Consider the following 15,310-nt stretch of genomic DNA (forward strand, 5'->3'; position numbering starts at 1 on the left):
ATATGGTTGGCTGTTCATTCAGCACATATTTATTGCACTCCATTTTTGTGCCTTCTGCTAGGTGTGGGGGCAAAAAATCATTACAAATAGCATCCCCTCCCATCCAAGGACTCAGGAGACAAGTATGTTAATAACAAGTGGAATGAATAAACTCAACATACAACAAACTTCTTGGGTTCCCCAGTCTTGCAATATCCTCATTATGTCACTGTCTTTGCACTTTTTCTTTTCATAAAATTATGTTCTGGTCACTGGCCTTCTCTTTACCTAGATAATTCCTGCTTATCTTTCCAGGCATCAATTCCATTGTGAACCTTTTACTGTTGCTTGCCACTCAGCCCTGTCCCACCAATCCCAATATGGGCTCAGTGCCCCTACCTGTGAGTCTATAACACCTGATCTCTTTTTTTTAACTTGATTAAAAAATTTATTCAAGTTAATGGTAAGCAGCAAAAGTACAAGTCCATGAAAAGTCCCATATGTTACATGTTGAAACCGCTTTTCACTGTCTTTACCTGTAAGGTGTTCAAGGTGGCACTCATTCCTGAATCTTCTTTCTGGTGGTAGAATAAGGTACATACTGTTCTGGAGTGCCACTCATGTTGAACTTCTTGTTTCCAAATGAATTTATGAGCAGTAGGTGGTTTTGTTGTTGGAGGGTCATCAGTCATAAAGTGAAGCCAGTGATGCCAAAAAATTGTTTGTTGTCCTTGTAGTATTTGTTTCCATACTTGTCTTCCCCCACTCATGTACCAACACTCACATCATTTGCTCTGAAGAAAATTCATAAATAGCCACAGAGACCATCATGGCCACTAACCTGCTGCAGCCCACACTTCAGGACCTGCAGCAACTCCATCTCACCCTGCACTTTCCATATAGAATTTTAATAGTAGTTTATTTCTCAGTTTTCCTAACAAGACTGTGAGCTTCTTGAAGACAGGCCCAAGGCCTGACATGGAGTAGTGATGGCCAATAAGTGCAGAGTGAATGAATGACATATATACAGAGTTCACTATCTTGGTTCTACATAAGACCTAAGACATCATGCATGTTATAGTTTAGATATTAGATGTCCCCCAAAAGCTCATGTGAGAGACAATGCAAAAAAGTTTAAATGTTCAATGATTGGGTTATAAAAGCCTTAACCTAATCAGTACATTAATCTTCTGATCCAGCTAGGGATTAACTGGGTGATAACTGAAGGCAGGTAGGGTAGGTAGGGTGTGGCTGGAGGATGTGGGTCATTGGGGGCGTGCCTTTGAGGGATATATTTTGTCCTTGGTAAGGTGATGCCTTTCTTTCCCTTCTCCTTTCTCCCCTCTCCCTCTCCCTCCTGGTGCCATGTCTTGAGCTGATTTTCTACCACACACTTCCACCATAATGTTCTGCCTCACCTGGGCCTCCAGTTGGCTTCTGTGGACTAAGACCTCTGAATCCATGAGCCACAAAATAAACTTTTCCTCCTCAAATTGTTCTTGCCAGGTCTGTTGGTCACAGCAATCTAAAACAATGCATCTACAAGAAACAGTAAGCAATAGCCATATGCCTGAGCCATACATTGGTCTATTTGCAAATCACCTACCATCTATAAGCCTTTTGAAATTTCCTTAGAGGTGTTACCCTTTAGATACTTAAATTGCTAGTGCAGTTTGAGAATGAGAAGAGTAATATGGGTAGTTGCTGTTAATAACAATGCCTCAGCATTGCAACACAGAGACCAAGATACATTACATAATGTTAGACACTCAGAATCTTAACCTGTGAAGTATATTAAGTATTGTGAGTATCCTAAGTTAGGTGGCTTACCCATATTAAGGGACAAATGTAACTTTAAAAAAATAGATTTTGTAATATGCTCATTTGACTTCTTTCCCTTTCATTAAAAAATATACAATTGTAGTAAAATACAATATATAAAATAATATTGATTAATTTTTTATCTTAAGATTTTCCCATTCATACATAAGCCAGAAAATAATGAAGTACAGAGAAATTTTAAATTAAACAAATTATTCTAACATTTTTACCCTAGTTGTAACTTTTGTTTGTTTCAAAATTAAAAATTTTTGTATATTTGCATGGTACTTTGCAGTTTCAAATTGACTTTGCATAAAGTCCTTTACCAAAATAACAATTGGACACAGGTGAAAAGTAGTCATTTACAGGTGAAGAACTTAAAGTTAAGGTCCTGGTCTTTAGAATACAGGTTTGTATCTTATAAACTCAGTTCAAACTCTTTAAAAAGCAGATTGAACTTCCATGACCAGCAGTATGGCACAATAGAGACTCTGGCAGATTCTCCCACCAACAGCAATTCAAAGTACTGAATAAAATGTATAAAACACCTTATCAAACATATCAGTGAGTTGGTAAGAACATAAATGATCCTAAAGGCAAAAACTATGTAAAAGTAGGAATCCAGACAATAAATAATAACAATGTAAAAATGAAAAAAAAAAACTGGTTATGGAGGAAAGTGTGTGAACAACAATCATTTCCTTGTCTAGCCCAATAGTTACATGTAGTCTAGGGCTTGTATTCCCATTTTTTAAAAAAAAAAATTGCTTTTGTAACTCCTGTACAAAAGCAGAACTAGGGGCTGGGAATACAACCCAGTGGTAAAGCACATATGTAGCATGGTCAAGGCCCTAGCTCTAATCACTAGTACAAAAAGAAAAAGAAAACAGCATTGTCTCTGCAGTGTCCTTCATTAGATCAATTAGAGACAGCTGGACATTTTAGGCCCCTTTTCTGATGTTAAAATAAATGGAGTAGGGAAAATTTGGAGGCTGACAGAAAGGGTTGAGAAATTAGACTATAAAGAGTTTCTCTTTTAAAAAATCACTTTAACAAACTCCAAACATGTAAGAAAATGTTTTGGGAATTGACTTCAGATCTGGTTTATCACACACACTCAAATTGCCATCCATTAAGCAAATGTTTATTTATTGTTTCTCTGTGCCAGATATATAAATAATCTGCAGTAGGAGGAAGAGAAGAGATGAAACACAATGAGAGCACATCCCAGCTTCTCCAAAGTGTTTCAGTCCCAGGCCTCAATCTATTCTTAATCTTCCTTCATTCCTTCCCACATGTTCAGTGAGAAATCATTATGTCTTTAAAATAACCACCACCACCCCTTTTTTGCTTAATATAGATTTGACTGGATCCCTTACTGATGGATGCTTACTATAGGTGGAGAACCAGCAGTGAAAGAAGGGGGAAATTTTTCAATACTAATTCAAAACAAAAAGAGTGGACTGATCTTGCTTCTTTCATTGGGTGTGTTTGTGATTTAAGCTTTGTAAGAAAGCTTTTCCTGATGTAAGAATAGAAATTATCATGGTTGTCAACATTCTTCATGCCTTGCTCTTAACCATCAGCCATCTGGACATAGACAAAGCAGTGTATGCAGTTTGGGTTTATTTTAATGCAGTCAGAAGGTAGATTATGGAAACTTGTTAATGAGATATTTTAAGGTCAAAGACTTTGGGGAAATAAAGGGCTCTCAGAGGCCCAAGGTACTAATAAGTAGGGGCCCAAGAGATTGGGCTTTCTTCTTATTCTGACAAAACATTTGAAAATACTGAACTACCTACTGAAACTACAGAGGAAAGGAAGGGCTTTTGTTTCAACAGACAAACTTAAATCTCAGATTTAAGCCAGGCATGTGAATTAAAATTACATAGACTTTTGAGGAGTTGCTGTGCTATTTTGGTAGAAATGAAGTCCAAATTTCAGAAGACATGATGAACATGAATCATATGTTAAGTTCCTACAGCTGCTTTTGGTGAGTAAACCTCAAGATGTGTTTTAAATTACCAAGTATCTTCCCTGTCTGTGCAACTTAGTTGCAAAAGGAATTTAATTTCACATACCTGAAAGGGAAATAGACTATCAAAAAGACAAACTTAATCAGAATTTGAGAAATGGCATATGAATCCAAAACTGTCTTAAATTTCAGATTGAATGGTTTTCTGTCATGAAACTGTTACAATCCAGGCTGATAGTAACCATATCATCAGTAACAAAAATTTGGAGTAGAAATTCAAGTATATAGTGCCTGACATCCCAAAAATTATTTAATCAAATACCTAACTATATCAAAATTTATCAACAAGTTTCTGTTTTAAGTAATTATTTTTCCAGATCAAAAATATTCTGCCATCATCCCTGTGTGAAATAATTCTTGCCAGACAAGCAGACACTTTTGGCTGCAAGAAATAAGCATCTGCCCCAATTCAGTTCAAGCAGTTCCAGCACAGGGGCCCAGATGATTCAGATAATTCTAGAATCTGACCTTGAGGAAAGAACTAGATCCTATATAAGAAATATCTGAATATTGGTCCTCAGAAATATATGGTATTTTATAAGGAGTAAATGAACAATATAAACTTAATTGTTTATATTGTTCTGTTTCTTGGGGTTCTAAAATTTCCATCATGTTATAATTATGAGGCTTCAAATAAGACCCAGCCAAAAGATATGAGTCATCCCTAGTTTGGGTAGGCTATATTATTGTATTTATATAAACAGAGTTGACTAAACAATTTTGAAGGACTCCTTATATTATTCTAAAAATCCATAAGTTTGAATGTCACTAGGAGAGAATTCATGCCACGTTATAGATTTCTAACTACCCCTAGAATATAGATATCACTATTCTAAAGAAGGACTTCTGATTTGAACATAACTGGGTATATTAATATTTTCTCTTTCTATCTTTATGATTCAAGAACTAATAGGATGATTTTGGGTACAGTGGTACAAGCGTGTAATCCTGGCAGCTCAGAAGGGTGAAGTAGGAGGATCATGAGTTCAAAGCCAGCCTCAGCAACTTAGTGAGGCCCTAAGAAACTCAGTGAGACCCTGCCTCTAAGTAAAATAAAACATTTTTTTAAAAAGGGCTGGGGTTGTGGCTCAGCAGTAGAGTGCTCGCCTAGCACATGCAAGGTGCTGGGTTCAATCCTCAGCACCACATAAAAATAAATAAAATAAAGGTATTGTGTCCAACATATTTTTTTTTCTTTTTTTTAAAGGCTGGGGGTGTGGTTGTTTTTAAGCACTCCTAGATTCAATCCCAGGTACCAAAAAAAAAAAAAAAAAAGGAACTTAAAAGGTTAAAAAAAAAACCACCTGAGTCCCAAAGTCCACAAACCCATTTTTTTTGTTGTTGTTGTTTTTTTGCAAACTAGTACACAAGTATACTGCCTAGATTCCCAAACATATGTAAAAGTTGACAAAAACAAAAGGAGCAGGAATAGTGTGGAAAGAAGTGGGAGGAAAAACAGATCTCAGCAGAACTAGATGGTAAACTTAAATATTGCTCATTGGGGCTGGGCTTGTGGCTATTTGGCAGAGTACTTGTCTAGCATGTGTGAGGCACTGGGTTTGATCCTCAGCACCACATGTAAATAAGTAAAAAAGGTACATCAACAACTAAAAAAAATTTTTTTTAAAAAAGAAATATTGCTCATGAAGGTAATGAACAGATTTTGAGTTACTGAAACATTATCCTTTTTTTTTTTTTAAACTAGAGATTGAACCCAGTTGCACTTCATCACCTAAGCCATGTTCTCAGCCCTTTTTATTCCTTATTTTTAGACAGCCTCTCTCTAAGTTGTTTAGGGTGTCACCAGGTTGCTGAGTCTGGCCTTGAACTTGCAATTTTCCTGCCTCAGCCTCTGAGTCGCTGGGATTACAGGTATGTTCCACCATACCAGCACATTATTCTTTCTTTCTTTCTTTTTTCTTTCTTTTTTAAAAAAAGGAGATAGGAAACTGGTAAGTCACGTTGACAAGAAAATTTACCTGTACCAGTTTGATTCAGAAAAACAGTACAAGTGAGGTTGTACAAAGAATAACATAGTAAGCCATGTTTACATGAAGCAATCTGTTTTTGTGGCAGTAGAGGAATGAGTCTATACTTAACTAAAAATTGTTCTTTGTTATCCATACTCTCATCCGTAGTGGAAACTCTTGCTATTTGCTTGTCCAAGAAGATGGTGAGAAAGGAACAAGAAAGGAAGTAGCATATACCCAGTATATAAACTATAACAAAATTTTTGGAAAAAGAAACAAAACAACAGAAAGAATACCAGTAAAAATTTTTTTAAATATATTTCCCTGAATTAGGAAAAAAATGAGGCAATCACCTCTCTGAAAAAATAAAACCATAAATCAGAAATGTAGGAATGAAAAGAAGATATAGTAAGATAACAGGAGGTGATTAAATGTAAGATGAAAGAATTCAGAAAAGCAGTTGTAGAAAAAAAATCACTGAAAAAAAAAACTAGAAGGGAATTGCAAAAGAAAAGAATACATAAGAAATATAGAAAAAAGATGAGGAAAACAAGCAAAATAAAATGAAAAATGGAGTCAGGAAGGATTAGAAACAAAATTATATATATAGAAAATAGGCCAGGGAGTTTTTTAAATTTATAAGCAGTATCCCCAAGGAAAAGATCCAAAATAATGGAACAAATAAGTATTTAAAGATATAATTGAATAAAACTTTCCTCAAAAAATAGTACATATCTTTATTGAAAGGAGATATCACATGTGAGGAACATTTTCTTTAGTATAGCTACTGACTACAAACAGAAAATAATAATCCTTCAGAAAGATTGAAAATAATCAAATCAGTTATAAAGTAGAAATATCAAGCTGGTCTCAGATTTCTGCACAGCAATATTCATTCCTAAAAGAGACTGGAGCATATAATGGCTTAAATATTGAAATTGGAGTTTGAGGTGAAACTTGATTCTCTGCTTCTGCTGGGTCTGTGTAAGCTGCAGGCCTCTGGTGCCAAGAAAGCCTGTTTTAATGTTAGCAGCTAATCAAGGCAGGGGATGTCTGTCAGCCTCAGCTCTGAGGGGTACATCCCACAAAGCCAAACTATTCACTACTATCAAGTGGTGTGTTGCAGCTCTTAATGGTAGGCTGTGGCTTCTATTGTCACAACAGACCCCAGCAACTCACCGCCAGTTTATTTTTGAGTTATTGTCTCACAAATTTGAAGAATAAAATCCATGGACAGTAACGGAAGGCAAGAATAAAAGGAGTAGGATTTAATCAAGTGAGGAGAGAGAGAACCCTGCAGAAGAATCCAATAGGAGTTGCCATTGAGTGCACTAGTCTACGGATTTATATAGCTCTTGGTCCAACACTATTGGTCCAAAATTATGCTTATCAGGTCCTGGAAAATTACCAGTGCTATTGATTAGCCCCTGAATCTGAACTTTTCTGTAACCTCCATTTGGATCTGCCTCACTCTTCCATTTTCCAACACTGGGGCCTTTCTTATTCAAAATGAAGTATCCTCCAAGAGCTCATGTGTGAAACAATGCAAGAATTTTTCAGTGATAAATTATTATATTATGAGGGCTTTAGCCTAATCTAATTGGTGGATTAATCCACTGATATGGATTAACTGGGCAGTAACTGTAGGCAGGTAGGGTGTGGTTGAAGGAGGTAGATCACTGGTAGGATATGCCTTTAGGGTTTGTATTTTCTCTTGATAAGCACAGCTCTCTTCTCTGCTTCCTGGTTGCCATGTTCTGAACTCCTTTCCTCTGCCATACCCTTCCACATGATGTTCTGCCTCACCTTGGGCCCAGAGCTATGGAGTCAACTGACCATGGACTGATCCTTGGAAACCATGAGAAAATAAACTTTTCTTCCTTTCAGTTGTTCTTGTTGAGTCTTTTGAATGAAAAAGCTAATTAAAACAGAGCAACATACACAACAGGTAGTCAAGTAGAAGAAGTAAGACACAGAGCTTTTTTATCTAGATAAACTGTCTTCCAAGTATAAAGACTATAGACAGAGTTTTAAATATGCAAAAAACCCAGGTGGCATTGTTCACATTAACCCTTAGGAAAACTTTAGATGAACTTTGGGCAGCAAAAAGTAAGTGGAGAAACTATGGCAAAAGGATTCCTAGTGAACATTCTGTCATTAACTAATGAAATCCTTCCTTTGCACCCCCTCCCCTGTAATCCATATATCATCAGCCAAATACCCTATATCCTCTTCTCTGAACATTTCATTCAAGTCTTCACTCCAGTGGAGTGGCTCTGCCCTGAGGATACTGTCTCACCTCTAGACAGTATAAATGATGACAATTTTTTCTCCCACAGTTCCTGTATACTTGGGACCATATACCCAGTGCTTACTTACCTTCAGATTTTCTCCTCTTCCTAAACTTCTCCAGCTTTGAATCTGATGTTATCAGTTTAAGTCATTAAAAAATGTTCTATCTATTGATGCCTGGGTCAGGCCTTCTCATTTCTAAGTGATAATTAGTTCTAGTCTGATAATCTCTCTCTGTAACTTAATTTTTATTGATTTCAATAAATATTGTAGGTGTCCTTCCCAACACCATAGTCTGTTTTTTTTAACTTTGCTCAAATGACCATGTTCTCAAGGATTCCTCACTCATCCCTATGTTCATACTCCATATTTTGTTATTATTAATAACTTTACAAGTTTAGTTTCATGTTCTATTCATGAAAATTCATTTCCTGTCTTCCCAACTTATTTCATTTTATCTCCCAATGACCCTAGAGCCAGCCCTAACCAAGGGTTGGGGGTTGATATTTACAAAGTTATTCATTACAGCATTGTTCTTGATAGAAGAATATTGGAAACAACCAAATATAAACTTTAAAGTCATGGTTTAAAAAAAAAAGTAGTTAAGGAAAGGAACAGTTACTTGAACTAGAGAATAAAAAACTGTACCGAGAGGGCTGCCTGAAAGGAGTTGTCACCTTCAGACAGGATGCAGCCAGCCTGTGGTGATTCAGCAAATGGAGGAACCATAAAAATAAACATCCAGCCTCTCCTCTATCACTCTGTTTTTTGCTAGTAATTTAGAAATTGAATAATAATTATCAAATTGTCATTTTTAGGCCAGTTTGTTAAGATGTAGGTATCAAACAGCTCCTATGATTAAACAGGGTATAATCTCACAATACGAGTACCATCTGAGAATTCCTGCCTATGGAACCAGTTCCTAATCTCTGACTCTCTGGGTCTTTCAGGGATCTCAAAAGTAGAGATGGGGCTCAATGATACTTTTCAACATTTTAGAAAACATCTGTTATTTTAGATATAGTATCCCTCAAAAGCCCATGTGTGAGACAATGTAAGGCTTGGAGGAGAAATGATTGGTTTATAGCCTTGACCTAATTAATTAATCCGTGATGGAATTAACCAAGTGGTAACTGGAGGCAGGTGAGGTGTGACTGGTTCATTGGGGGCATGGCTTGGGATATATATTTTGTATGTGGCTAGTGGAGTCTCTGTTTCTGATTGTGAGAACTGCTTCCCTATGTTGCACTCTTCCACCATGATGTCTTGCCTTACCTTCAGCCCTGAGGAATGGAGCATGTTATCTGTGGACGGAGATCTCTGAAATCATGAGCCCCTACAAAAACTTTTCATTGTTCTGGTTGAGTCTAGTCTTTTAGCAGCAAAAAAAAAAAAAAAAAAAAAAAAAGCTGACTAAAACAATATCCCATAGAAATTGTACATCTATCCTTTATCAGACTGTACAAGCAAACTGAACTCATACTGATCAGAATTGGAATAGGTGGTTTTATACAACTGATTAATAAATAAAGGAACAGCATTTTGAAGATACAAACAGCCCAAAGTGCATATTCTAAAAAAATGAAAGTTCTGGGTGTTTCTCCATTTTAGACAGTTACTGAATTCAGGAAGTACAGTTTATAATTTGTGCAATTGTTTTACCACTAAAATTCACAAAACATAGCCCAGTACTAGACTATCATACCTTAAGATAATTGCTGAAATTTGCAGTTTGCTCACCTAAATTAAGTTTCAGTTATTAGTTTGTTGTTTTTTTTTAAGAATCTAAAAGTACTCCTTGATTTACTCAACATTAGTAGTCACGAGTCTTTAAGAGCTGGGTTACATTTCTAATTTTGTTTTTTTCTATTTATTTGATCAATTTTTAAATGGTTTCATGGAGAATTTACTTTGTTTTGTAGAAGGTCGATGTTATTAAACTTCTCTGAGACAGAAACCAAAAGGACTCTAAAACAATTTTTTTATTTGTAATAAAATTACTGGATGAGGTTAGTAGGTTTTCAGAATAAAGTAAGAGGGTTTCTTAAAGTCAGAAAAACTGTCAGATTTCAAAAATGTCATAGTCCACCATTTTAGAGTAAATGGAGAAAAGGTATCAAAGTGATCTTCCAAAGCTTAGCTTAGCTTTGGAGACAGAGTTACCTAGAAAAGAGGAAAAGTAGATAAAATTCCTGTTTTTCCCTAGGGTCATTAAGTACAAAACTATCAAATCATCCAGGCATTAACAAGATAAAAACACAAGGTTAAAGTATTTTCCTCCGGGGCTCCCGGTACAGGCCACCATCTGCCGAAGTCCAGCTGCAGCAAAATAACCGGAGGAACTTGTGTACATTGATACAGCAGGAGTGGGAGCCGTTTATTGTAGGACAGGAGTGGTATATATACATTCCACACAGCTTATCTTAATCAACATAAACTAGATACAGCAGTCAACCAATAAGGAATCTCCACACTTAATGGCTGGCGTTACTTCATAAACCACTCCCTCTGGCAAAATGCCAGGCGCTATCTTGACTTGTTTACAGACCCTAACAATTTCCCAAATAAAGCAGCACACGTTAATCCTTCTCTCTAGTTCTCCTATCTAGAGGACCCAGGCTGAAACCACAAGCAAATTAAATACTGAGGTTATATATAAAATGTTGATGAATGTACATATGCACAGACATGTAAGACTTTGTTTGTAAATGCTTAGAAATGGGAGGATACCCAATGCACCTTAATATAGTTTGCCTCTGCTGCTTTTATTTTTAAACAAATATGCTTTAGTTTTGTATATTTAACTAAACGATAACTTAATATTGTAAAAGTCATACCAAGTTTTCCTACTTTACACCTTTGCAGGCTCTGGTTTATCACTAAATTATTGCATTTCTAGGGCAAAATCAGTCTTATCCTGAGTATTTGCACATGTATACACACATACTAACATACACACACACACACACACACACTTTTTACTGGCAGATGTCATAATATCACCAAATAATCACCGTAATATCTCCAAATTAGTCTGTTAGGCAACCACAGGGACTCTTACCTCCAAAATTTTTGGCTTATGAGATAATAAATATGCTTACACTGTAAATTAGGCACTTCATTAATTGCCTCCAAAAGCAGCCTGGTGAAACTGGAGTTTTGAGATAAACTCGATTCACTGCTTCTAGTGGCAGGTAGAGTCTGCACAAGCTATAGGCCTCTGCCGCTGAGAAGTGTTGCAGCTCTTAATGGTGGGCCATGCCCTCCAGTGTTGCAATAGACCCCAGCAGCTCACTGTCACTTTCTTCTTCTTTCAGGGTTCTTATCTCATTAATTCAAAGAATGAAATCCACAGACAAGGATAATGAATGTTATGAGTAGGATTTATTAAAGAGGAGAAACAGGACCAGAACTCTTGCAATGCAAAAGATGACACAATAGCAGGTTTTCTCCATCCAGTGTGGAGTCTGTGGGTTTATATAGTGCTTGAGTCACTATGATTGGTCCAAATTTATGCTAATTAGGATCCGGAAGAAGTACCAATGCTGTTGGTCCAAGCTTATGCTAAATTAGGGTTTAGAAAAGCAATAATGTTTTTGATTATCCCTGAATCCCATTCAGGTTTGCCTTACTTCCATTTTCTCCTTGTATGTCAGGAAATGAGGTTGTTTGTTGGAGCTTCCACTCTGCTGCTCTACTGCTGCTTCTTGACAGGAACCAGTAGGCTTGGCAGCCAAGGTGCCATGCCTCTGGCAACACAGTATACTAGTATATATAAGCATGCATGCATACAGATTTCTGATGTCATGTAGGTCACCAGAGACTAGGAGATAATATTTATTTCATAAATATTAGCACATAGTAGGAGCTCAGCAAACATTTCTTGAACTAATTAGGTTCATTCATCTCAATTTGAAACTCATATATTACATATCTGGTAAGAGATTATGTAATAGGGGTGAAAAACACAAAATACAGTCTGAATTATCTCTCACCCAAAAGCTTAAGGCTGTCAGTAAATCATTATCATAGTGTCCAAGGAATAGAAACAAATTGGAGTGAGAATTGAAAGATTCTCCTATTACTGTAAGGGTCCGGCGGAGCGTCGGAGAAAGAGACCACACAAGAGACTGGCTCCATGCAATTGGCAAAAGGGGATTTATTAATTCAGCATGCTGAGGTTCCAGGCTCACTCAGTAAGATAGAGCAGCCCAGAGCCCAGAGCAGAGGTCAAGCAGAGCTTAAGTACACTTTTTGGAGAGGGCGGGGGGGGGGGGGGGGGGCTTTGCATACATCAGAACAAATCATCATGAGGCGCGGGAAAATTGAACAACAACTCTTGAGACATGATTAGTACATTCATTGGCGGGAACAGTCTGGGCAGGGGTGATTGGTCACTCCTAAGCTGGGTACACATTTAAACTGATTGGTTTTGGGACCTGGATGCTTATGTGCGGAGCTACTTGGAGCCCTTAGCTATTAAACAACCAGGGAACCAGGAGAAATATTTACCGGGCAGTTCAGGTATTGTCCTAACAGCTACAGGGATTACAGGTTCCGGGGGTAGCGGAGGAATTTTAACAATACCTGGTCTTTTACACTTTAGCCCAGGCCTTGCAATTTAGAGACTTTACAATGCCCAGTCTTTTACACTTTAACTCAGGCTTTTGCAGCTTAGAATCAGCTTAGAAATTTTACCTTTACATTACCATATTATTTCTAGACATAACCAATTAAACTTGACTTAAAAAATAATTCTGTTCTTGGTAGGGAAATCCTACTGCTTGAAAAGAAGAGTACCAACAAGATAATTAAAGCTTGTCACCAGAATGTAACAAGTCCACCAACAAAGAATTGTCAGGTAGTGGTGGCAGAAGTTGCATTTGCTATAAGTGAAAGCCACTGTTTTGTGACCTAGAACAAAGCCTTGTATTCTAAACTTGTCTAACTTTTCCCTTAAGTAGTTCAGAATCAGAATAACAAAACTTAGCCAACTTTTGTTGCAAGTGTGAAGGAGGAAAAGAGTTGACATAGGCAAATGATATGTATTTGTGCAATATTTATTATCCTGGTATTATGTACCAAAAATGTTCTAAGTGCTGGAAATTCAGTAATGAAGTAAAGAGACAAAAATCTTCTCCTACATGGAGTTTATTTTCTAGAATTGGGGAGGAGTGGGTTGGGAGAAATAGTAACCAAAAATATCAGAAAATCATTTTATCCCTTAATTTTCCAGCAGGGCCATCTCTGAAAAAACTTGTCAAAGCAATAGAGTTCTGTCATTTTCTTCCCCCATCATGCTTTCTAGCTCCCTCTGGCTCCTTTTGCATTGTATTTAGCACCTTCCCTTTACATCCCTCCCCAAATGACTTACTCTGTACCATGTGTGTGGTCAACTGAATCTCCATTTTTTCTCAAAAGCTCTCCAGATGAGTCTGATGATCAACAAACCTACTTTAGTCCAGTTCTCCTCATAACCATCAGTTGGTGTCATTTTCCCAAGACTTGCTCTCTGTGTTCAATTTTAATTTATTTTCAGAACATTTAATTCTAATAGCAGTTGTGATGGAAATCCTGGGCTCCAGAGAAGGCTGGTAGAAAAGATCTCCTGAGATTTTCTCCTCCCCACCCTCTGAAGATGTGATCATTTGTAATGTACTTATTAAAAAAAAAAAAGTATATACACATATCTTTTGAAGGTTGAAAGGAAAATAGTACCTTATATTCTTTATCATATCACTTCTTGTGTTTAATAGATTCCTGTTTATTTTTCTATGTTCTGTTTTGTAGCCTTAAAAAGTGTTTCAAACATATCTGAATGTACAAAATAAGAGTAAATGCCCTACATGGGGTGATGCTGCATTATATATAAAACTACATGCATATATTTTTTAAAAAGGAAAAGAAAAGATCTCCTGGGCAGATGTGCCTTGGGTATCTTAAATTAACTGGATAGCTTTCTTTTTCCCCTTCAGGTAGAATCATTATCAAGTAATAGATATGTGACTGATTAGATCAAGTAAAACAGCCCACAGACCTGTGTTTACAGGCAGCCAGGGTACTTTCTGTCCCTTTCAGTGCAGCTGCTAGCTCCTTCTGTCTGCCTGTTGGCTGCCCCCACCTTGCCCCACTCCTAGTCACACCTCCGCTCAAGAGTGAGCTTCCAGATCCTACCACTGGCTCCTGATATTTGTAGGGTGACCATATAATTTATTGACTGAACCAGATCAAATCTGAAAGAAAAAAGGATGGCACTTTGAATAACTATACCAGGATAACAGGTGTAAACCAAAACATTCCCAAATAAACCAGAACCCTTCTTATGACCCTAAAATAAAAGATGAAAATTGAAAAAGCTGAATTGTACTTGGTTATCTTTCTTGGTGCACTCCAGATCAAGTTGCCAGCATGTACAAATGTATCCTACTTCACACAAAAGAAATCCCAAAAAGTTGCTTGTTATGTAAATAACATTTCAGACACAGAGTTAGCTAAGGAAATTGCATAAGGAAAGCTAAGGACATGTAAAAGGAGAGAGAGAAAGAAAAGAAAGAAATCTTGTCACAAAACACCTTCCCCTCTCTTATGTGAGATTGTAAAACATAAATTTTCTGTAATGCTTTCTTTTAAATGGCAATATAACGTTGGCCACTGTTACATACAGTAGAACATTTAATTATTGTAGAAACCCCGTGAAGGGTTAAAATATGGAGCACACCCAGATGGTATCTGCCCCATTAAGGTATCACACTAGAATAGATAGAAATGCCCACACTAGCAGCATTGAATATTAGTCTTTATTCATATCAAGGTTGTTTTGTTTTTTATCATTTGTAAAACAATATATGCTCATTGTGAAGAAAAAGCCTGAAAAATATAGAAAAGTAAAAAACAAGGGAAAAAACCATAATCACCTCACCAATAACCATCATTAGGATTCTGGTTTATTTGTTTTTCCAAATAGTTGTATTGGTATAACTATGTTTTTTTGTTAATGAGTTTAATTTAAAATTTGGTATAACTATTTTATACTTGATTATAATCATACTACTTATAAATTTAAATTATATTACATGTATTTCCCCATACCATTATAAATTATTTATAAGCATCGTTTTAAATAACTGCATGTAATATACTGTGTGGGAAACATCTTGTCTACTTAACAACTATTCCCTAGTTTATAGGGCAGTTAGGTTGTTTTCACATTCTT

General features: G+C 36.6%; 1 protein-coding gene and 1 pseudogene across 7 annotated transcripts in view; one reads left to right on the top strand and one right to left on the bottom strand.

Annotated features, from left to right (window-relative positions):
* Positions 1–15,310, top strand: part of Best3 (bestrophin 3) — a 75,344-nt gene that overhangs the window by 2,177 nt on the left and 57,857 nt on the right. The gene's annotated exons all lie outside the window — the stretch shown is intronic.
* LOC120888274 (NADH dehydrogenase [ubiquinone] 1 alpha subcomplex subunit 12 pseudogene) lies at positions 668–859 on the bottom strand (annotated as a pseudogene).

The sequence above is a fragment of the Ictidomys tridecemlineatus genome, chromosome 6 (assembly GCF_052094955.1).
Source record: "Ictidomys tridecemlineatus isolate mIctTri1 chromosome 6, mIctTri1.hap1, whole genome shotgun sequence".
Lineage (NCBI taxonomy): Eukaryota > Metazoa > Chordata > Mammalia > Rodentia > Sciuridae > Ictidomys > Ictidomys tridecemlineatus.